General features: G+C 33.1%; 1 non-coding gene across 1 annotated transcript; it reads right to left on the bottom strand.

Annotated features, from left to right (window-relative positions):
• Positions 1 to 1,544: 1,544 nt before the first annotated feature.
• Positions 1,545 to 1,651, bottom strand: LOC148761183 (small nucleolar RNA R71). The gene has a single exon (XR_016028121.1). It is a non-coding gene; the product is annotated as a small nucleolar RNA R71 (small nucleolar RNA).
• Between the last annotated feature and the right edge of the window lie 24,295 nt (positions 1,652 to 25,946).

Below are 25,946 nucleotides of genomic sequence, written 5' to 3'. Positions count from 1 at the left end.
TTATAAATGGGTCTTTTTTAGTTGAGAAAAGAAGAGGGAACAATGGCTTTTCAAAGAACAAGAGTGATTTTGCCCGAGAGAAAAACGAGAAGAAAGTAAGAGAAGTGAAGATTGGATTTGACAGAAAACTTTTTCTCACTTTAGTTTTATTATCTCTTTTTCTTGTTGTGAACATCAATTGTTTTGATGAAATTATGTTGTTTGCTTCAATTATCATGAGCTACAATATTTTTTTAGGATTGTGGTGGATTTCAACATGTAGTCTGAATATTTGTTTTTTTTATTTATTATGAATGGGTATGGTTTTGTTTATTCAAATTTGTTCATAATACTTTTAACTGTCAGGCTAGCAATCGAATGATCTGTGAATCTAGATGAGACTTGACAGAATGATTTTAAATTGGACTAAGGTTTGAATAATGTATATTCACGTTACTTAGGTGATCTGATTCGCAATTAGGGTAGACATAGCCTAAATGCTATACATAGCCAAATTAGAACACTAACTTAATGAACCTCATTTAATTGATTACTATGGACATATAGTGACCCAATTAAGTTAAGTATTGGATTGGATTCTAGGTTAGCAAAAGCACCCATGAATGTAAACAATAAAAGAAACAGATGTTAGATGAGCGTTGATGAACCCATAATCCTAGGTTTTAATCTGTTGCCTCTTTAGTGAATTTTTAGTTTTTGTTAATTTGTTTAGTGTTTGATTAAATTTAGTTGCAATTACTTTTTAGCAAAATTGAGTTATTTGAATAAGAGTAATTTGTCATAATTTTAGTACTTAGTGAAAATCTAAGAGCAAATCCTTGTGAGATATGATCTTGGACTTACTGTCTATATTACTTGTTCGATACGTATACTTACGTGTACTAAATTGACAACAAGTTTTTTGCACCATTGTTTGGGATTAGTGTTTTCTATTTATTTTGCTAACATTAATATTCACAAATTAGTCTTAATTCGAGGTTTTCTTTTTTTGTTTTTTGGGTACGTTCCATCATTGTATGAAAAGTGTTAAAAGCTTGTTGAGTGTATCTTATGATCTAGAGATCGAGAGAACATCTGAAAGACTTGGACAACAAAATCAACAAGGTTTTGCTTAGACTAATATGATGGCTGATTGACAAGACGAGCAGCAAATCCAAAAGCAAGTCGTAGAAGAGAATAATTACTTAAGGGGTTATGTTATTCCATTGGTACAAGGACTTCTATCGAACATTCGAAGGTCAACTATTCAAGTCAACAATTTCAAGATTAAGCCAGCCATTATCACCATGATCCAAACTTTAGTCCAGTTTGGGAGACTTCTAAATGATGATCCAAATGCCCACATCCTGAACTTTTTGGAGATATGTGACAGCTTTAAACACAATGGAGTCACAGTTGATGCAATCCGTTTGAGACTTTTCCCTTTTTCATTAAGAGACAAAGTGAAAGTGTGATTGAACTCATTTTCTATTTGATCCATCACAACATGAGATGACCTTGCTCAAAAGTTCCTTACCAAATTCTTTCCTCTGACCAAGATAGCGAAGATAAGGAATGATATCACATTGTTCATGCAATTAGATGCTGAATCATTGTATAAAGCCTAGGAAAGATATAAAGATCTGTTCAAGTGTTGCCCTCATCATAGTCTTCCAAATTAGCTTCAAGTGCAGACATTCTAAATGGATTGAGAGGTCAGGTTTGAACAACTATTGATGCCGCTGTGGGAAAAGCTTTCATGGCAAAGTCGATAGAACGTACGATCTATTGGAAGAGATGGCATCGAACAATTACCATTGGCCATCAGAATCATCAATGAATAGAAGAGTAGCTGGAGTTCCCAACGTGGATGCCATTTCAATATTATTAGCACAAATAGTAGCTCTAACTAAAAAACTTGATTCTTTTAGTGCTAATTTGGTTAAAAGCCTTTTTGTAGTTTGTGAGTATTGTGGAGATGGGCATGCAAGTAATCAATGTCCAAGTAGCACAGAGACAGTTCAGTTTGTGGGGAATAGACAACAGAATAACCTTTACTCAAACACTTATAACCTTGGGTGGAGGAACCATCCAAACTTTTCTTGGGTTAACAATTAGATATCATTTTCAACTCCAAGGCCAAACATCCTAGGTTCCAATAGCAAGGAAAAGCTCTTATCTTAGAGAAGAAACCATCTATGGAGGAATTGATGATGTAGTACATGGCCAAGACCGACTCCCTTATACATAATCAAATGGCCTCGCTGAGAAACCTTGAGACCCAAGTTGATCAACTCACCAACTCAACAAAGCTTAAAGAACCTTACTCAATGATACATAGGCAAATCTGATGAGGGAAGGTAAGGAACATGTAAAAGCCAATTAGCTTGAGAAGTGGCAAGGAAGTTGAAAGTAACCCAAAACAATTTGAATATAAAGGTAAAATAGTTGAGAGTGAGACATAGATTGTAAGTTTTTGTGAGAAGTGTCAAGAAAATGAGGCAAAGGCAACTTTACCACCACCACTTTTTTCTTAACGCTTCAAGAAACAACAGGAAGAGAGCCAGTTTTAGAAATTTATAGAGGTGTTTAAAAAACTTCAGATCAACATTCCTTTTGTGGAGGCTTTAGAGCAAATGCCTTTATATGTGAAATTTCTAAAGGATATCTTGTCCAAGAAAAGGAGACTGAGAAAGTTTAAGATAGTGGCATTCACTGAGGAATGTAGTGCAATCATATAGAATAAGCTTCCTCTAAAGCTTTAGAACCTTAGCAACTTTACTATTATGTGTACTATTGGTGCATTATTTTTTTCTAAAGCTTTGAGTGATTTGAGGGTTAGCATTAATTTGATGCTTTTATCTATCTACAATAAGATGGGTTTGGGGGAAATTAAGCCCGCCACTGTATTCTTACAGCTAGCAGACAAATTCCTTACATATTTGAGAGGTATAATAGAAGATCTACTTATGAAAGTTGATAAGTTCATCTTTCTTCTGAATTTCATAGTACTCGATATGGAAGAAGATAGAAAGGTTCCTATCATCCTTGGGAGACCTTTCTTACCCACTACTAAAGCACTCATCGATGTGGACAAGGGAAAGCTTACTTTGCGAGTAGAAGATCAAGAGGTGACCTTTAAAATTTTTAAAGCCTTAAAGTATACTAACGATTGTGATAAGTGTTTTGCAATGAGTGTGGTTGATAAGGTCATAAGTGAAGTTTTTAGGGAAAGCCACTCTATTGACCCATTTGAAGCTACCTTGATTGTTGATTTTGAGACAAGTAATGAAGATGTTATTAAATGTGTAAATGTGTTGAATGCTCCATCTTGTGTCTTGGGAACACAATTTGAGACATTAGATTTCTCTTTTTTTTCATCCTTACCAATGAAGCCATCTATTGAAGAACCAGCTAAAGTATAGCTTAAACCTTTGCTAAATCATTTGAGGTATGCATATCTTGGTAACTTGTCTACTCTTTTTGTGATTGTTTCATCTGTTCTTACTAACAAGCAGGAAGATAAGCTATTGAGAATTTTGAGAGAACATAAGAAGGCATTGGGATGGACAATTGCAGACATAAAGGGGATAACGCTTTTGATATGTATGAATAAAATTTTATTGGAGGATGATCACAAAGCCACTATCAAGCATTAAAGAAGATTGAATCCGATCATGAATGAGGTGGTGAAGAAAAATATCATCAAATGGCTAAACATTGGCACTATCTATCCTATTTCAGATAGTGCATGGGTCAGTCCGGTGTATTGTGTACCAAAGAAAGGTGGGATGATAGTAGTGGTAAATAAGAACAATGAGCTTATCCCCACGAGGACAATAATTGGATGGAGAATTTGCATGGACTACTGGATGCTTAACAAGGCCACAATAAAAGATCATTTTCCTTTATCATTTATTGATCAGATACTAGATAGGTTAGCTGGAAAGGAGTTCTATTATTTCTTGGATGGGTACAATCAAATAGTGATAGCTCCGGAGGATTAAGAGAAAATAACCTTTACCTGCCTTTATGGCAATTTCACTTTTAGGAGGATGCCATTTGGACTTTGCAATTCTCTAGCTACATTTCAATGATGCATGATGACTATCTTTTTAGATACGGTGGAGAAATCTCTACACCCAGAGGCAAAGGGAGGGGGCTAGTAGGGGCCCCCACCACCTTAAAATTTCAATATATACATATATATATATTTATTTTATTTTAAAATTTTACCTTTATTTTTAAAAAATTTAATAATTTTGCCCCCTTAAATATTAAAATTTTCATTTTCGCCCTTCAAATATAAAATCTTGACTTTGCCACTGTCTGCACCCATTATTGTAGTTCCTGATCAATCATTCCCATTTGAGCTTATGTGTGGTGCTAGTGACTATGTTCTCGGTGTAGTTTTAAGACAAAGAAAAGCTAAAGTTTTTTATTCTATATATTGTGCTAGCAAAACCTTAACTGAAACTCAAATGCATTACACTACTATTGAAAAAGAACTATTAGTTGTTGTTTATGCATTTGATAAGATTTTTATTAATTGATTGGCATGAAAGTTATTGTTTTTACTGATCACTCTGCAATTAAGTATGTGATTGCTAAGAAAAATGTCAAGACAAAGTTGATAAGGAGGATATTGTTGCTACAAGAATTCGACTTGGAGAATGACGACCAATGTAAGGATTTGACTTTGATCAATGAGAATTTTCCTAAGGAGCAATTATTACTTGTTGATCACGAGCAATTACCTTAGTATGCTAATTACATAAACTATATTGTGAGTAAACTCCTCCATTTTAATTTAAATTTCATCAAAGAAAGAAATTTTTCATGATGTTAAATTTTTTGTGTGGGATGAATTGTTTTTGTTCAAGCAACGTCCAGATAGATTTTTGAGAAGGTGCATTCCAAAGGAGGAGGTTGAAAGCATTTTGACTCATAGCATTCTTCGAAGCATAGGGAACATTTTAGAAGAGATAGAACAACAGCCAAAGTTCTTCAATTAGGTTTGTATTGGCCAACACTTTTTAAGGATGCTGACAATTTTGTTTTTCATTGTGATATGTGTCAAAAAGTGGTGAACATTTCAAGATGACACGAAATGCCACTCAGTAGCATTTTAGAGGTGGAAATATTTGATATTTGGGGGATTGACTTCATGGAACCTTTTACCTCTTCATTCAACTACCATTACATTTTGTTAGGTATTGACTATGTCTCAAAGTGGGTGGAAGCTTCAACATTGCCCACAAATGATGTTAAAGTGGTGTTGAAGTTTTTGAGGAAGAATATTTTCACAAAATACAACACGGTAAAGACAATAGTGAGTGACAAAGGAAGCCATTTCTGTAATAAATATTCCATAACTCTACTTGCACAGTATGAAATGACTCATAATGTGGCGATTGCTCATCACCCCTAAACAAGTGGACAAGCAAAAGTGTTAAATTGAGAGATCAAGAGAATTTTGGAAAAGGTTGTGTCTCCATCAAGGAAAAACTGGGCCAAGAAACTTGATGATACACTTTGGGCATATAGGACCCCATACAAGACACCCATTAATATGTCTCCGTATCGTCTAGTCTTTGGCAAAGCATGTCATTTTCCAACTAAGTTAGAGCATAAAGCTTTTTGGGCAATAAACAAATTGAACTTTGATTTAAAAGTGGCTAGTGAGAAGCATTTGCTTGAACTTAATAAGTTAAACGAGATCAGATTAGATGCCTAAGAAAATGCCAAGATATACAAAGAGAAAATGAAGAAATGACATGACAAAAAGATTATTGAGCACCTATTTGAGCCAGGCCAGAATGTATTGTTATTTAATTCTCAATTGAAGCTATTTCTTGGGAAGTTAAAGTTTAGGTGGTTGGGATCGTTTCTTGTGTCGAGAGTGTTTCCACGTGGTATAGTGGAAATTGTTGACGGTACAATTAACAAGTCATTTAAAGTGAATGGGAAGTGGTTGAAGCATTATTGGGGAAGTGACATTGATCGTCAATGCTCCTCTATTAGTCTTTTAAACCCTAGTTGAGCTACATAGAGAGTCTAGCTAAAGATTATAAAGATAACACTACTTGGGAGGCAACCCAAGTTTTTCTTCCCTTAGTATATTTTTGTTAAATTTTGAATTTTTACGTTTGAAATTTTTATGTTCGATTCCTTTTTTTTTTGTGTGTTCTTGTTTGTATGTTATTTTGTTTATTTTTTTAAAAAAAGGGCAACATCACTAGCATCGCAACGATAGGGATGTTGCTATTTTCCAAAATGGTTGGCTGTGGCATTAAAGAAAAAAAAAGAGTGCAAACCCAAGGCCTCATCACCATGGTGTTAGAGGGCCAATGTCGCGGCTTTGGGACGGTAACACCACCTCTATTTAAACCCTTTTCACACTTTTTTCTTCATTCCACACCCTAGTTTCAAAATTTTTTTCTCTTTCTCTCTACCAAAAGCTTAGTTTTATCCCTACCCATTCATAACAAATTTAAAAAATCTCCATCGTTTTGCATAAAAGCACAAGATTCAAGGAGCTTGAGCAACATTCTTCCATCAATAAGAAACAAAAGTGCATAATTTTTTAGTAAGTACCAAGTTCTTGCAATAATCTTTGTTTTTGTGGAATTTGGTTAGTATAGATGAATTTTGTTATTGATTATTGATTGACTTTTGATATTTTTGGATTGTAAGTTATTGTGCCTAAAGATTTGAATTGTTGAATTGGTGAATTTTGAGAAGTGGATAGTCAAGACTAGTGAATAGTGTCAAATTTTCCTGCACTTTATATTAGAGGATATTGGTTTGGTGATTTTTGATGCAATTTAGTGTGTAGAGAGAATTAAATTTAGTGTGATATTAGTGAAGTTTTTAGTGAATTTTTAGGTGCATTGAATTTTTGGTGGTTTGCCTTTGAAATTTTGAATCGATATACTATTGCACCTAAAAAGGCTAGAACTAGTGGAAGTAGTGGGTTCGATAGGTCCAAATTTGTATCAGTTGAGGCATTGGTATGCCACACTTAGTCATTATTACAAAAATTCGTAGTGACAGAGAGAGGCATTAGTGTATTTTTCGTCCATTATCAACATATTTTGGACATAATTGAAGGAAGAAAATGGGAACATTTTGTGCTTAACTAGAGGCGATAGTGATGCCAGTTATACATGAATTTTATGCTAATCCATTCAAGCACGAAAATGGTGTTGCTTTTTGTAGGGGTTGTAGATTGCCTTTTGATAGCCATACAATCAACCAATTTTACAACACCCTAGACATAGAGGCTGCAAGTTTAGCCATTATTTAAATGGAAATGTGAATTTTGATGAGGTTATCAATTTACTATGTAACTTGGATACTGAATGGAAAACGTCGAAAGGGATTCTGGTTTCGTTCAAGGTGAATGCTATGAATAATGAATATAAGTTTGGTACCACTTCTTGGTAGCCAAAATGCTTTTGGTAAAGCACCTCAGCAACGTCACTAAGGATAGAGCAGTGTTGCTCTATGCCATTCTTTCAGGTAAATCTATCAATATTGGTCAATTGATTTTCAATAACACTATTTATATTGCTCGTTTACCCAAAGATGGCTTGTGGTTCCCGTCACTCATCACCGCACTGTGTAAGCAAGCTAGTGTGCTATGGACTAGCAATAAGGAACTACTGCATCCACAAGTTCTTTTAGATGCTAGCATCATTCACATGTTTGAAGCTCAACAACATTCTACTACTAGTGGGAGTTCATCCTTTGCACCAAGACCTTCAACATGCTAGACAAACTTAACTATCCCACAAAGAATGGAGCATCTAGAACACTGCATGGCTCATCAAGTAAAGTGTACAAGAGTGATGGAACAAATGTTCCGAGCCTACGCACATCACATGGGGATGTACATTTCCAGCTTTCCAACAAAGGACCCCAACACTGATGAAGACGAGGAGGAAGAGGTGTGAACCAAAGGGAGTATTCTCTTCTTTACTTTTAGTAACATTAGGGACAATGTTAGCTTTAAGTTTGGGAAAGAGGATATTTTAGTTGTAAGCTTTGTTTGTTTTGTTTTGCATTTATGTTTTTAGTCTTTAAGTTTACTTAAGTCATTCATCATTTAATTTTATACATATTTTAAGATTTTGAACTAGAGTTAGTTACGCCAATTTACTTGATTTAACTATCCAATGATGATAACCAATTATCTTGTTAATCTTTTGCTTATAGTAAACTTGAATATTGTTTGAGTGTTATGTGAATTTTTATGTTTAGTATCATGGTAGGATAAGATTTCCATAATTGAGCATTATACCTCTTGCATTGAAGTATTATGTAACTTTAGAGAAAGCTTATGTAATTGTAAATTTTTTAAACCATGTTTGGAGTTCTAAAATTTGTTTGACTCTTCCTTAAGGTGAAATCATAAGCTATACTTAGTTAAGGAGATGAATTAGGCCATCCTTGGACCGATTGAGTTTTACAAGCTAACCTAATTACATTTTTGTCCCTAGTATATCCTTTTGAGCTTAAATTGTCATTTTCTTTGGTTAAACACATGAATAAATTAGCTTAGCCTTTGAGCAATTTTGCCATTTTAAAACTTTCACTCGTAAACATATATATTGTTTTAGAAAATATATATTAAGTTATTTGATGAAAAAGTGGAAAAGATGAAGTGTAAAGAAAAATGCAAAATTTTTATGAAGCATTCATCCCATTACCAATGAAAGAAACAAGTTTAGGGGCGTTGAACTAATAATAAAAAAAATGTTTGATGAATGAAAATTGAAAGGAAAAGAAAAAGATGTATTCGGTGAAGAAAAATAAGGTTATAGAGGTCCTAGAACAATTATGTGCTTAGGGTGATTTGTGCTACATATTGTCCCATATTCTACCTCAACCCTAGCCACACGTTACAAGCTGAATAAAGTCCTAAGGATCCTTAGTTAATTGTTAGTGTAACACCCTCAATTTTTTGTATGAACTGAGTTAACTAAGAATGATTTATGAAATATATGAAGTTTTGAGGACTTAGATAGTAAACTAAATATGCCAAGTGTATGAGAGTATGTATATTGACACTTAGGTAATTTTTATGAGAAATATGTGAGTAAATCCTATAGCTTGAGATTTTGATTTGAATTTGATGTTATATTTGAGAAAATATGTGCAAAAAACATGAGATATATGTTAGGAATTTTGAGAATATGGTGCCCTGGAAAGCAAGTATATTCTCATGTTTAAATTCATTGAATTTATTTGTAATGAAAGTACATTTTGATAATAAGACGAAGAGTTTGTTTTAGTAAGCATTCATTATCTAGTTATTAAGGTACCAAGATTCTATTGAGATATTAAAATATAATTGTATGAAGAGTTATACATAGGAGACATGTATTTTAATTGAATATAAAAATTGTTCATAGCCATATAATAAAGCTGGTCACTTTATTATGTTAAGGTTGTAGTGTTCAGATTACTTCCAACGAAACGAATGTGATTCATTTCAAGGGAATGATGAGTCTCAAATCATCGAAATGATTGACTTCGAGTAATGACACTATAACATGAATTGGAATCATGTGAGAATCAAATTTAAGTCTTACCGTTACCTAAATCTTGATCTCGCACTTATGCATTTGCTTGTAATAGAATTGAAATCCTGATGGATAGTGGACTCGTGTTTAATCTCTTTATAATCTTTGATTTATCATGAGCATGATCATCATAAAGCGTTGATCTAGACTTCGTATTTTGGGATTATAATTGAGATGAACATCTGGGAAAACCTATCCAGATAATGGAGTTCATAGCATTAAGATCACTTCTAGTGATTTCAAGAAGATTGGTGATTAATCTGAGCCCAGTGGATTGATGAATTAGCTATTCATCACATCTGGATACTCAAAAGATTAGATCTAAAGTATTGAATCACTAATTGGATGAAATTTGAGACTAGGAGACAAAATTGACATAAAGGGTAAAACAGTAATTTCACCTTTTGTCATTGGATGGTTATGAGGGTTCACAATATAAGGCTTGCAATTGGACAACTAATAATTAATATCAAATATTGAATTATTTCTTGTAATTATAGTTAATCCAAGAGTGCAACCATGAATCTATGGTGGAGTGATTTCATGGTTAATAAGCTTGAATTATTTTTAATGAGATTAAGAATAATTCTAAGTTTGTTGGAGCTTGGAATATCTATGTCCAAATAGATTCCCCACTTAACTTCGTAGAATTCAACTTGTTTAAGTTGGAATGCATGTTTTAATTTATTTAATTAAATTATGTACAAAATTGGCATTTTTGACATGTTTGTCTTAATTTAGACAAGAAAACATGTTCGGTCTTAATTTAGACAAGAAAATATGTTTGCCTTAATTTAAGACAAGAAAAATATTTTGTCTTAATTTAGTCAAGAAAACATATTTGTCTGAATTTAGACAAGATAAAATATTTTTTTGTCTTAATTACAGACAAGAGTTGTCTTAAATTAAGATAATTTTAGGAAGATTCTTGCAAAATGAATCTTGACATCCATGTTGATAAAAAGAGACTCCATATTTGACTATTACTCTTTTATTTATTGTTAATTTTTTTTAAATAAAGATGGATAATAATAAAATAAGAGTTATTATTCAATAAGGAGTTTTATTTTATCAAGAACTCTAAATGATAATTAAAGAATTAAATTATTTATTCTTTAATTTTTATTTTGATAATTATGGAGCATGTTTGACGCTTCCATAACTTTGAATGGATGGTCAAGATTGATTCGAAGGTGTTTCATTTTGATTAAACCTTTGAAGCAAGAGTTTTAATAAAAAGAGAAGAGATTGGAAGAAAAGTATAGAACTTATTTTTTCTTAAAAAAGTTTCAGCCATCTCTTCTCTTCTCCTCCTCCAAGCTTTTCCAAAGAAAAGAGAATAAACTTAGTTGCCATCTTGTAGCCTTGCATTCCACACTTTGTCCACTCAAGGTTCAAGTTGAAAGTATTCTTGAAGAATAAGTGGTAAACTTATTTGGTCTAGAAATCATTCATTGGTGTGGTATTGTTAGAAAATAAGAATCTCAAAATAAAGGTATGATTTTCTTACTTAATAGATTCTTATTTTATTTTTTTTGGATGTGATTATATTACTTGCAATAATAATAATGTGTGTTTCCGCTTGTGTAATTGGATTGCTTGCTTCATTTGTTAAAGAAATTTTTGAAATCCATGCTTTACACAATCACATTAATCCACTAAGATCCTAATCCAACAATATGATGGTTATTGGGATTTGATTTAAGCAGGAATGATTTTAGGGTGTTCAGTTTGGATTTTTGGAAGTTTTGAAAGTTCAAAATCTGCCTACAAGGGAAAATGTATCAATACATCCCCTTATGTATCAATACATTTTTGGCATGATGAATAATAAAGGCCTCTAGAAGATTTTCTACCAATACATTTAAGAATGTATTGATAGATTTGTCCAAAGATGAACATGTATCGATACATTATCCAAATGAATTGATACATTTGAGGCAGAGAGCACCCAAGGGAAAAAGTATTGTTACATTCCCCTCATCTATTGATACATGTTGGGCAGTGAGCTATTCTGCCAGAAATCTATTGATACATTTGCCAAATGTATCGATAGATTTAGTCGAAATAAAGGCAAATGTATTGATACATTGCCAAATGTATCAATATATCCTTGGGTTAAGGTAAAAAAATAAAAAAGGGTTCGGGCCATTTACTCGTTTAACACAAAAACCCTAACTCTTCCTTTCTCTCTACCACCTCAAAACCCTAAGCCCCGAACGAATTTTTGGAGCAATTTGGAGCTAATTTGAGCTTGGAGAACCGCTATTGTGGTAAGATTAAATGTTGTTACCGATTGATTTTTAATTTAGTTGGTTAGATTCTAAGAAATTCCATTTTTCTGGCTTAGGTAAATCTCCCTTAATTTGGCTGGAATTTGGAGCTAAGATTCATGCAATCCAGCTTGTAAGGTATGGTTTTAGCTTGTTATTGAAGGATTTACGCTTATATGTTGGATTGCTAAGGATTTAGTTATTTTTAAAAAAGTTAGCATTTTTTGAAAGCTAGGATTTAATTAATATTTTGATATTTTGATGTGTCCTAAGGGGGAAGTTGAGGTAATCAATTCATTGGCAAGCTAAAGGATGATTGGGAGCTGAAGTTGAGCTTGGCGCTGGAAGCATCTTCAGTTTGTCGTTGTGAATGGGTTTAAATAAATGCATGGGATGCATGACGCCTTGTTAGAGGTGCTACCATGGTACTAGATTAGATTATATATGTAAATACACACACATATGTGCCTAGATGTATGTGCCTAGGCTAGAGAACAAAATGTATGTGGAATTGTGTGTGATTGTGTGCCTTAGTGCAAGCCACATGGGTGGCCTATGTTGATTGTGTGAGCCTAGACTCGGAAGTCTAGAGGATATGATGAGCGTCTAGGAGTAGATTACCCTAGACATTTGAATCCTTAGATGAATTATGAGCATTTGATGCCTTAGAGACTTAGAGGCACTTCGTACCATATCGAGCTTATAGACAATTTGAAGTTTGTAAAATGTGATTTATGATTCAAAGTGGACATATGGAATGTCAAAAGCATGATGGCCTTATTTTTGGATATGCGTTCCACCCAATGGAAGAATTTCAGATGTTGATTTGATTTGAAGTTGAGTGGAGTCTGTCTCCCTATGACTTTGTTCTGTGCTTGTAGATTTAGTGGTAAGTAGGGATGGTGCTATTAGTTCCAACTATGAATTCCTCCTGTAGTGATTTAATGCCACTGGTTTGAGAATACTCCAGGTAATGCTGACCATCGGGAGATTACTCCGGTTGATAATTTTGATTCTCCGTCCATTGCTTTGGCACGCACATGATTGGTTCTCCGTCAGCAACTTTACCCTGAGAGTGATTTGATTATCTACTGGTTGGCCACCGAGCGTGATTAGACTATGTCCAGGGGAAGATCACTCAATGACTATGATTTGGTTTGTGTGTGATATATGATAGCCTCAGATAAGCTTAGCTACATTTGATTTGATTTAATATGGTACTTTGGCGACTAGGGTGTGCCGTGAAGAATGACTTGAATCGCTTAAAGGATATGCCTAGTGATATATATATATATATATATATATATATATATATATGGCATTTGTGGAGACTTTAGAGATTATGATATGCCCCTAACCTTGGAGATGTTAGTTAGAACATTTGGAGGCATTGGTAGGTGTAGTATATTTTTTTATAGGTGATCTTATATGTATATATAAATTTGTTTATCTGCACCACTTACTAAGTATTAGATGGCATACCCATTGTGTACCATGCTCAGATGAATAGGCCATTGGACAATGCATGGTAAAGGTCATCCATTGACAGATCGATTTTCGCATCCTGCAGGTTCTCATTTTGGTCACTATGCTGAGTCCGTCACAAGCTTCCGTAAATGTTGGCTATGAAGTATGTAGGCACTATGTGCCATTTGAACGAGTGTAAGGGCTGTTAAGTACGAACTTGAATTGATGGCCAATGTACGACCTTATGAATATTATGTTTAAATTATGTACCAAGGGTAATGTTAATGTGTTTGACTTTGAATATTATATGTATATGATGAATTGAGACCTTTGGTTGTTTATGTATGATTTGAAACTAAAGGCTTGCTCGAGTTTCGTGGGCTTCACTTGTTAGGCTAGTGTGTCAGTCACAGACCGTCGAGTTTGAGTCATGACAGTTTGTCTACATTTGTGGAGAAGGAAATGAAAAGCAAACATATGAAACTCTAAACTAGTTTGAAGTTTGTATAAGCATAAACCTATCTGGAGTGCATAATATTCATTGTAAGAGATTTCACACACACATGGGAATCCATTCAAAAATGACTTGCATTTGAATGTAGTGTGAACTTTGATAATATTTTTGTTTTGATTTGAGTTTGGAAAACAAGATAATTTATGAGGAAAATAAAGGTCATGAATGATTTGGTGCAACATACTCTTAGTTTGATTTGTTTTTAACTTTGTTATGTTTATCTTAGGTTTTGCTCAAAGGCTAGGAAAATAGTAAGTTTGGTGGTGTGATAAATCTATTATGTCGAGTTATTTTGCCACATTTGATTCCTAAAAATAGCTAAGTTCTTGTGTTTTCAAGTTGATTTTAAGTAGTTTTTATGTTTTTCATCATTAAGTTTAATGCATGTTGAACTACTTTAATTCGAGTAATTTTAACACATTTTTATTTTAAAAGTCCTAATTTGAGCCATCACTAATTTAGTTTTTTGTTTTGAAGATTCTCAAGTGCATAAAGATTCATGAAAGTGAACCGCGCAAAGATGGCTAAGTGCAAATTTTTACTAAATATGTTTCGGTATTTTGGGCATAACTCACACTACAAAAGTTCGATTGATGAGATTTTTAGATCACTAGAAAGCTAAGAGAAAGAGATACAACTTGGATGTTTATCCTTTGCCTAGTTCTGATTGGATCATGGTCAAAATCCTTGTCGAAGTCAGTATACTGCAGTAGTCTACATGGAAGGGAGATAGAGGACTCAACGTCGTGGTGCTTGTAGGCATGAGTAGTGAGACAGAATGGTCGACTTCATGGTGCTAGCCACCCTGCACCGTCGCGTCGAAGCGGCTATTTTTTCTTTCTTTGTATCCGGGTTTTGATTTTCTAAGGCTTTTTAATGGCCTATAAATAGTTTTTTTTCTCGTTGAGAAGAAAAGAGGGAGCGACAACTTTTTCAAAGAAAAAGAGTGATTTTCCACAAGAGAAAAACTAGAAAAAAGCAAGAGAAGTGAAGATTGGTTTCGACAACATACTTTTTCTCATTCTAGTTTTGTTATCTCTTTTTCTTTTATTGTGAACATGAATTGTTTTAATGAAATTATGTTGTTTGCTTCAGTTATCATGAGCTAAACTATTTTTCTTGGATTGTTATGAGTTTCAACATGTAGTCTAAATATTTGTTTCTCTTTTTATTTGTTATGACTATGTATGGTTTTGTGTCACGACCCGAAACCTTCCTCGGGCCCATGACAACCGCCGCGACATCCCGATTGACACTCATTGCCGGGAATGCTAATCAGAACCTCGCAAGGCTTACATATCAGTTTCTTGCCTTTTTTGTGAGCAATCATTTTTAAACATTCAGTTTTAAACAATTACCAGTCGTTTTCGGCTCAAGTAAATCAAAAGACAAAAATATAGCATTTTTATATAAAACAACATTTATAGAAACACGTGTAAGTAAAATAAATTCATACATACAAAAATTTACAAAGTTATAATGTACAATAATAATTATAATGACAAGTGGCCCCTAAGTACACCAAGTATTGGTGATAGTAACTTACTGTCTGTGAGATAGAGGGGTCAACTGGAATCCTCGACAAAATCGGTATCTACAAGCTACCACAGGCCTGAAATATTTGAAAAGGAGGTGGGTGAGATTTTACAATCCCAATGAGTAAACAGACATTATCATAAATATCTAAAGGCGAGTAACATGGAGGCAAGTTTAAACAATAAATCACAAACCATTTCATAAGGTTTTCAATTTATTTCTTAAACCATAAAATATTTGTAATTTACCAAAACAGTTGTTAATGCTTCTGAGTTTTATTAAAAACAAGGCTCAAGCCAAAACTAATCCTTGGGGATACCTTGGCCGAGGCATCTAACCAAGTCTGCCAAGGTTGTTAAGATATTTACATGTGAAACACATTTTTATTTTTAAAACAAGCCGTTCCTTGGAGTTGGCCGAGTTAGACATTCACATGGGGGTTCGACGTGAAGTGAACTCTAACACTACTCCGAGAGTTACCCTCCTTGCCTCTACTACCGGAGTAACTATATAATCGGGTTTAACGTGCCCCTCTAATAGGCAGTCCACGGAAACCCGCCATTGTAGTGACTAAACCCACCAATTTTAATAAAATTTCAACAGTATAACGTGGCTTTTATTTATTTACCCAGCCTACATAGTGAAAGACAGCTTACATAAATTCCCAATGTAATTATAATATATAGCCACATATACTCATATATCATAAGCCATTCATAGGAAAATATATATTTCAAAATAATTGGCAGCCTCCAATTACTCAATTTCATAATCAACACAAAATATTTTTATTTATCACATTTATTTCTAAAATATCAAAAATCTCATTTTAATCTCATTTTCGTTTCATAAAATACATAAAGATCATTTAAAAATAAACTCTAGATAATTTATAATAATAATAGGTTTACTCACCGTTTATACAAACTAATTGCTTTTTAAGTGCCCCGATCACTGTTCGTCGGGTATGACTTCCTTGCCTTTACTGGAAGGCTCTCCTCCTAAACACATTGCAAAATTTACCCAATTCACCACATTGATACTAAATCACTATATAATTGACTTAAATCCTATACTAATGCATGGTATGAAATGTAATAGCCTAAAATGGCTTAAACGCGGTATTAACCTATTTTTGACACTTTACTCGATAAATTGCTAATGTGCTCCATTTTAGCTCTAAATTGTCCCATTTTCTCTCCAACATTTCTAACCATTAAATATCAGCCAATAACCTTCTAAAATCACCAAAATCAGCTCACTTTCCTCCTTGAAAAATTCGGCCAAAAATGGGACATTGATTCGGTAAATCTTCCACTTTGTTTTTCTATCACATTTAACTATTTTTCATCATTTTCTCTTCATTTCTCTTAGAATAATAATCAGTTCATCATCATTGTACATCATTGAACATTCAGCCAAGGGTGGGTATTGTGAAAATTTCATGCTTTCTTGCCCAATTTGATTTCTATACACATTTAACTAACTAAAACTATCAATTTAACTAAAAATCAAAACATCAAAATTTCAAATTCCTCCCCCCTTGAATTTCGTCCAGCCCTTGATATCACTTTTTGATCTCTCTCCTCAAGCATGCTAAATGGAAACAAAGGCATAAGAAAGGTAGAAATCAAGTTAAAGTCAAAAAATCTTACCGGTTAGATGCGTAAACAGACGAAAAACGCGATTTTCCCTTTGAATTTTCTAGTTTCCCTTTGGTTTTTCTCTTTTCTTCCTTTCCTCTCTATTTTCTTTCTTGTTCTCTCCTTATGGGCAGCCATCACTTAATATGGGGTTTAAATGGGCTGACTTTTTATTAAAATAATATTAAATCATTAAAAAGTGCCATGTCTCACTTTCCCATTGGCCCGTTTTTAAAATTTCATCCATTAAACTTTTATTTTTCACCACTTGAAATACCATAGTTATTCATACCAAAAATAAATAAATCCTATAATTTTGACAAGTTTTGGGTGGTGAAAATTACAGTTTTTACCCTAAGACGACAAAATTACCGTTTTACTCCTATGTTCCGAAAATTGCCGGAATTAAAATTTTTCACTTCCTATCATTAGATTATACTCCAAATAATTAATCTTGGTCAAAAATTTCACTCCATGATCAAATTATTATCTTAGGTGGCAAAATGACAATTTTGCCCTTAAACATCAAAATTTTCAATTTTTCCCCAAATCAACCTTTGAACTCTGAATAATCATTTTTAGTCATTCCTGAACTATAAAATATTAAATTTCATCCTACGATTCCTATTTGAACTAGTTCGAGGTTAAATTAACTCAAGTGTACCGTTAGGTACAATACCGAGTTTCATCTATTCTTAGGACTTTTCTAGCATAATAACATGCTACTCAGTGCATGTATGTCATGACATGTATTTATAGGGTCAGGTTTTACATTTTGTTTATTCAAATTTGTTCAAAATGCTTTTAATTGTTTGGCCAGCAATTGAATGATTTGTGAATCTATGTGAGACTCGACAAAGTGATTTTAAATTGGACTAAAGTTTGAATAGTGTATGTTCACGTTACTTAGGTGATCTGATTTGCAATTAGCATAGACATACGCCTAAATGCCATACATAGCCAAATGAAAACACTAACTTAATGAACCTTATTTAATTGATTATTATAGACATATAATGACCCAATTAAGTTAGGTATTTGTACAAGTATCTCGACAAAAACTTGTACATAGGTCTGGATTCTAAGTTAGCAAAACCACCTATGAATGTAAATTATAGAGAAACAAATGTCATATGAAGTATTGAATGAACCCATAATTCTAATTTTTATTATGTTGCCTTCTAGTGAATTTTTAGTTTTTGTTAATTAGTTTAGTGTTTGATTAAATTTAATTGTAATTACTTTTCTATAAATTTTTTTTTTTATAATTGGAGGAAGGGGGATTCGAACCCTGCTCTTTAGGTAAGGGATAATGCACCAACCAATGAGCCAAATGCTTGGGTGCTACTTTTCTATAAAATTGAGTTACTTGAATATGAGTAATTTGTCATAATTTTAATACTTGGTGAAAAATTAACAAATCTCTATAAAATTTATTATCTATATAACTTATTTGATATGTATACTTACGTATACTAAATTGACAATAATTAAACAATTCGCTTAAGCTTGCTGGCTAGGTTACTTGATTAGGCCACTACTTGTCCAGGCATCTCGGCCTTTTGGCTTGCAACCTGCTTGCGTGGTTGGCTTGTCTCTTTTTTGGTCCGTCCACAGCTTGTTGCCTGCTGGTTCAACACCTCGGAGTGCACCTTCTATGCCTCGAAGTCACTTAGCCTGTGACACATACACATTTAAATTGATAAAACCAATCCATCCGTTACACACGAGTCACGAGCTAGTTCATGATAAAAAAAACTTTGTTAAAGTGTTTTTGAATACTTATTATTTTCGTATTTCACTATTATCCTAGATTATATAGTAGTAATAGGCTAGAGCTCAAACTCGATTAGAATGCGTAAAGTTAAAGGTTGATTTGACTCCGACATTGAAAAAATATGTCAAGTTAATTCAATTCACTTTACTTGATCCCATTATCGCCAACCAAAATAATGAATTCAAACTCGATTCCAAAAGCCAAAAAATTTATAATTACTCACATAAATAGTATTATCTAACAAAATGAAGTCTCAATATCCTTTTCAAAAAAAAAAAAGAAGTCTCAATTACGCTTGTGAAATAGTTGATTTGAGTATTAAAATAGACTTATTTTTAAAAAATCTTAAAATATTTCATTTTATATGAAAACATTCTTATTTTTTATTGTCTCTAAAAAAGCTCTTATCTTTTAATTAATATCCACACAAACTCTTAATTTTAACAAAAAATCAATACTTTTCAAAATCAATATCAGTTGACATTTTTTGTTCATACGATATATAATGTAACTTGATGACATTATCACGTGCTATTTGATGTTGCTACGTGACTACTAACACGGTTACATGGCAGTTGATCACATAGCAGTTGATGTGGAATGGGTCACGTTGTCATACTATTAAGTCTCGTGAGCAAGAAATGCTTGCAAACATTAAGTCTGATAATAATTAATTTTTTATTAGAATTAAAAGTTTGTTTGGATACAAATTAAAAAATAAGAGTTGTTTTTATGTGACAAAACAATAAGAGTTTTTTGATATATTTTAACCTATTTTTTTTCGTATTCCTCTAATATAAGGGCCAATTCCCATGAAGAAGGTTCAAAACAGGTTTGGTTAGGAAGGGGACCATGGCAAAGTAGGCCAAGTTTTCCATTTTTTTTCCTTTAAAGAAAACAAGACAACAACTTAGATATCGACCAATGAATTTTTAATTACAAAAGATGAAAATTTATTAATGTTGACTAGTAAAACAAAAACAAGTAACAAACCAAGTGTCCAAGACAGAAGTTAGCACACAAAAACAAATTCCAAATCTTGGTTGGTCCCCATCTCTGGCCAAAAAGGTCAGCATTTACATCAGCTTCAGCCTTGCCATGGATAGCAATTGGCCTTTGAGGCTTCTCCGAGAGCCACCAACAACCTGCCGCAATCACCAATTACTTAAAAGCTAAAATAAAAGTGCTTGCTTACGAGACAATTTCAACAGCATCCTTATCCACTAAATACAATATTATTACCTTTGCAATTTTTTAATCAATAGTAAGGTTTCTCAGCAATCCCATTTAGAGGGCCAGGCCAGATGTTACAACAGAAAGGTCTAGTAGTATCAATTAAAATAAAAAATGGCCAAAGAAGAGTAAACGTTGTTAAATGTTGTAGTGGTTTAGTATAAACCAGTGGTCAAGCGAGATAAAAAAAAACCAATAATCTCACAGAATTCCTAGCTTTAGAAAGTTTGTATTGCAAATATTATGGATGGTCTTTGTTTCTTAATTTTCATTCTTCTACTAAATTTATGGTTTGGCAAAATATATAGTATCAACATTAAGATTATGCAATTTCGCTAGTTCAACACCCTTGGGATCTTCATCAGAAGAAACTAATTTAGAACCTGATTATCACATCGGAGAATGATAATTAAGATTGTGGTGTTGTCCGTAACTTCATATGCTTCCTGTTCAATATGCTGCATATATAACACCAAATCTGTGCAAGTTGGGAGCTGCCTTTGCATTGTATTTTGAAGTATATAAAAACTGATTTAACTTTTTTTCATATAATATTTTGTGTTTTTTTTTCAATCAGTATCTTATAAATATATATATTTTCAAATAATATCTTATCAATAATTTTTCTTCTTACAAAGGTTAAGTTGTTAATATTTTCCAATAAATTTATAAAAAAAAACTTTTAAGTGTGAATAAATAAGTTAATTTTGATTTGAGGCTAGTTGGATAATTTTTTTGACAAAATTAATAATCTAATTTTTGTGAAAATAAAAATTATCTACAAAATACTAATTAAAAACAAATAATAAAATGCCATTTTGTTGAAGATTTGATTCTTAATCTAGTTGAAGGTTTGGCGGGAACCAACAGAAAGTTGAAGGTTGAAGAAGGGTGTTCTTCATACGGTGTCATTTTACTTTTGTTTCCTATTTAGTGGCTAAACGTTAAGTAGCTTTGTCGTTTGATTTCTCTATACTTGATGTAGTAAAACGGTAGATACATGTGCCGTTTTCTTATTTCATGTTTTAAGTTGCCCTACACTTCCTTGTGTCATTTAGATCTTGTTACTTTATTTTTTTTTCCTTGTGTGCACAATAATGCTGCCGTTTTGGTTCTTCTTGTTGTAGGCTTAACAGCCATGTCTACTAGTTTGAGTTTGTTTTCATGTAGAAAACAATTTATTGTTTTCTATGCTTAACTGGTTCACCTCGATTTAGTCTTTTAAGTATATAAATGAAAATGCAATCGTTACTCATGGTTTGTTTATGATTCTCTAATACACTGCTCTTTCTATCAATTTTCCCTTGTTCTTCAAGTGTTCATCATTTTTCCAGAAAAAGGTTTTTCTTTAAAAATTTCTTCATGGTATCAAAGCTCCATTTCTCAAAAGACTCGTGATTCAATTTTTTGAGTGAGTTTTCTTGATTCAACCTATGGCTACAGCTGGCTTTAGTGCAATCACTCCTCCAATCTTCTCTAGTGATAATTATCCCTTCTAGGCAGTCAAAATGCACTCATATTTGAAGACATTTGACTTGTGTGATGTTGTTGAGTCTAGTGAAATCCCAATGCAAAGGCATGCTAACCCCACAATAGCCCAAATTAAGCAATATAATCAAGAGGTAGCCAAACGATATAAAGCCTTTATTTGTCTTCAACCGACTAATTCAAAGTCAATTTTTGCAAAGATTATGAACTATAAGGATCCAAAGAAAGTTTGGGATAGCTTGACAAAGGAATATTAGGGTAGTGATAGAACAAGGGTTATGCAAGTGCTGAACCTCTCAAGACAGTTTGAGCTAATAAGAATAAAGGAAGAAGAAGGTATTCAAGACTATATTAACAAGCTACTAAAGCTTGTGAATCAACTTAGGTAGTTGGGAGAAGAAGTAAGTGATAAACGGGGTTGTCAACAAGATATTAGTTAGCATTCCAGAAAGATTTAAAGTAACGATCTCATCCCTGGAAGACTCAAAAAACCTAACCAGGATCTCTATTAATGAGCTCGTCAATTCTCTACTAGTTCAAGAGCAAAGAAGAGCACTCAAAGGAGAATGCCTTAGTGGCTAAGACAAAGGGCTTAACGTCAGGGGAAATAGTTCAAAGAAGATCGAAGGAAAAGGAAGCAAAACTGATGACAGGAAGAAGGGTAAAACTGCAGATAAATACCAGCCTTGCCCTAACTGTAAAAAGAGAAATCATACAACAAAATACTACTGGTATAAGCCCAAAGTCAAATGTAAGGCTTGCTAGCAAATGGGTCATGTTAAGAAGGTGTGCAATGCCAAGAAGTCTGTGGCTATGAATCAAGCTGATGTAGTTGAGTAGACTAAAGAAGTTAAAGATGTTCTGTTCATGGCTAAAATGGGAGATAACTATGTCAAAACAAACATCTAGCTGTTGGATAGTGTTTGCTCTCATCACTTGATAGGTAACAGAAGCTTATTTACTACTCTAGACACTAGTTTTAAGTCCAAAGTCAACATTGGGAATGGTGAATGTTTAAAAATTCTTGATGTGGGAACTGTAATTGTTGAGACAGTATCAGGCTTAAAACATATACACAGTGTTCATTTTGTTTCTGAAAAAAACCATAACTTGCTTAGTGTTGGACAACTAGCTAAAAATCAGTATGCTTTATTGTTTAAAGATGAATACTATATTGTGTTTGACTCGTGTGATGATGAAATGTTTACTACTGGGATGAAGAATAATTGCTACCTTATGAATTTAGCAAATTCCACTAATATAGCATTTTATAGTGAACTTGATATGTCTGAAACTTGGCATAAGAGGTTAAGTCATTTGAATTACAATTCACTAAACCTTGTGTCTTCAAATGAACTGGTTGAGGGCTTACCTCAGATAACAAAACTAGATAAATTGTGTTCAATCTGTCAGTTTAGAAAGCATACCAGAAAGTCATTTCCTATAGTAAGTAGCTGGAAGGTAATTATGAAGTTAGAACCAGTGCACACTGACATTAGCGGACCAATGAAAACTCCTTCATTAAGTGGGAGTAAATATTATATTTTGTTTATTGATGATATCACAAGTTATTGTTGGGTATACTTTATGAAGCAGAAATCTGAGGCTTTGAAGAACTTTAGAAAATTGAAGGCATTAGTTGAAAATTACTCTAGTACGAAGATTAAGTCTTTAAGAAGTGATAATGGAAGAGAGTATACTTTAGAAGAGTTTGAAAAGTTCCTATCAGAGTTTGGAGTGCATCATTAGCTTACTATTACCTGTAGCCCTCAACAGAATGGGAAAACTAAAAAAAAGGACAGAACATTGGCTGAGATGGTGAGATGTTTGCTTTATCAAGTAAATTTACCTAATGAGTTATGGGCTGAGGTAGTAAATACTGCTAATTATATATTGAACAAGTCATATACAAAGGTTTTAGAACATAAAACTCCATTTGAAATGTGGTTTGGACACAAGCCATCTGTTTCACATTTAAAAACATTTGGTTGAATGTGTTATCCTAAAATCTTTTATGAGAAGAGAACAAAGTTTGATTCTAAAGCAGATGTAGCTTTACTAGTAGGTTACAATGAAGTATCAAAAGGCTACGAACTCTACAATATTGAAGCAAAAAAGATAGTTATTATCAGAGATGTCAGATTTGATAAAGGGCAATATTGGAACTGGTAAAAAAGAACTACTGAAAGCTTGAGAAAAATTATTGTTTTTGATGAAAATCTCGCACAATTTAATAATGATGATGACTCAAATATTGAAGATGAATCAAAAGTAGTAAGAGGAGCAAGACGTTTGGAAGAAATTTATAGCAGATGCAATGTAGCCATATCAAAACCAACTAGTTTCATGGAAGCTGTATCAGACAGTAAGTGGAAAAATGCAATGGATGCTGAAATGTCAATGATTATCAAAAAAGGTACATGGACTTCAATTGATAGACCTGTAGAAAAGAATGTGATAGGAGTTAAGTGGATTTACAAAACTAAACTAAATCTTAATGGTTCTATAAATAAGCATAAAGCCAGACTAGTGGTGCAGAGATATGCTCAGGTGTATGGGGCTGATTATCAAGAAACTATGCTTCTATGGCAAGGCATGACACTATTAGGATGCTTGCTACTTTGTTAGTTAAGGAGGGATGGAAATTATATCACTTAGATGTCAAATCAACATTCCTAAACGGTTATCTTTTTGAAGATATTTATATTGAACAACCTGAGGGATAGAAAAACACTAAGGGTAAGCTCTATAAACTGATAAAAGCATTGTACGGTCTAAAACAAGCTCCTAGAGCTGGGTATGACAAGGTTGATGAATATTTTAGATGCAAAGGGTTCCAAAGAAGCATAAGTGAATTCACTTTATATGTGAAAAACCCAAATGCTGTAATGTCAGTCGTTGTTGCCTTGTATGTTGATGATTTGTTAATTACTGGCCCTAAAGGTAATCGCTTAACTGAGTTCAAAACTCGATGATAACTCTGTTATATAAAGCTATTTTGACACATTTTTGGGGCATAAGTAGCTCGATCTTTGAGGTTTTAAGTTTGGATTTTAGTATTTTAAGTGTTTTTCTAGTTTAAGTTAAATTATATGTTGAGTAGTTAATTTAAGTTATTTTAGTTTAATTTTACTTTATTTTTCTTTAATTTACTTTAAGAAGAGTTATTGTTGATTTCTCTCATGGCTTTTGTAAGATATTGATGAGAAAGTTTTATTTGAGTTAAAATTGCACAAGTATGGTGAAGGCTTTATTCGCATATACTGCAATATTTAGAGGATAACTTAAGTTACAGAAATCCAATTGATTTGATTCTTGATCCATTTGAAATCTAAGTGAACGGGATACAACTTTCATTTTTACACTTTGTCTAGTTCAGATCAAATCAAGGTGAAAATCACATTAAAAAATGCTAGACAGTTGCAGTTCTGCACAAGGCAATATGTTGACTGGAGGTCCTGGCCTTGAGTTACTCAAGGCTGCAGCACTGAGGCAATTAAGGCTGCACGCTAGGAAGAGCATGGTCGCGATGCTAGACAAATGAAGTGCATCATACATTTACTCGAGTCTAAAGCGTCACGACACTGAAGAAGTAGCACCGTGGCGCCACAAGACAACCACGGCGCCATGACACCACACTATTTTCCAAAAATAAAATTTTTGACTAGAATATGGAAATTAGGTTAATTTGAACCTATTTAAAAAACTTTTTCAGAGCATTCAAAAGGAGAACGGTAGTAGTTTTTCTAGAGATTTTGAGCTAAGAATCAAGCAAGGAAACAACAGCATTTGATAGAGATTCGAGATCAACAAAGCTTTAACATTACTTTTTTTCTCTATTTTGTGTTATTCTTATTTTCTTTGACTTGAATTCATGGCTAAATTTCTTTGGATAATGTTTTCTTTAGATATCATGAACTAATTTGTTTTTCTAGGATTATGGTGGATTTCAACATATAATTTGAATATTAGTTTCTCTTTTGTTTATCATGAATGGGTATAGTTTTGCTTATTCAAATCTATTCTTAATGCTTTTAATTGCCTGATCAACAATTAATTGATTTGTGAACCTAATTAATAAAAACTCGACAGAGAGATTTTAGATTGGACTAAAATTTGAATAGTGTATGTTCACATCATTCAAGTGCTTTGATTCACGATTCGAGTAGACATAAGCCAATTGCTGTACATAGCCAAATTATGACACTAGCTTAATGAACTTAATTTAATTGATTCCTATAGATATATAGTGAACTAATTAAGTTAGGTATTTATGCAAGCATCTCAATGAAGACTTGTATATAGGTTTGGATTCTAGGTAGTAAAATCATCCAAGAAAGATAAATAATAAAAGAAGCTGGTATCAGATGAAATGTTGAATGAATCCATAATCCTAGTGTAACAACCACTCCTCGGCCGTTACTAATGCTCGAGACTTACGGGTAA

The sequence above is a fragment of the Theobroma cacao genome, chromosome 8 (assembly GCF_053813885.1).
Source record: "Theobroma cacao isolate CCN51 chromosome 8, ASM5381388v1, whole genome shotgun sequence".
Taxonomy (NCBI): Eukaryota; Viridiplantae; Streptophyta; class Magnoliopsida; order Malvales; family Malvaceae; genus Theobroma; species Theobroma cacao.
The sequence above is the reverse complement of the archived record's forward strand: the minus strand, read 5'-3'. Positions and strand labels throughout refer to the sequence as shown.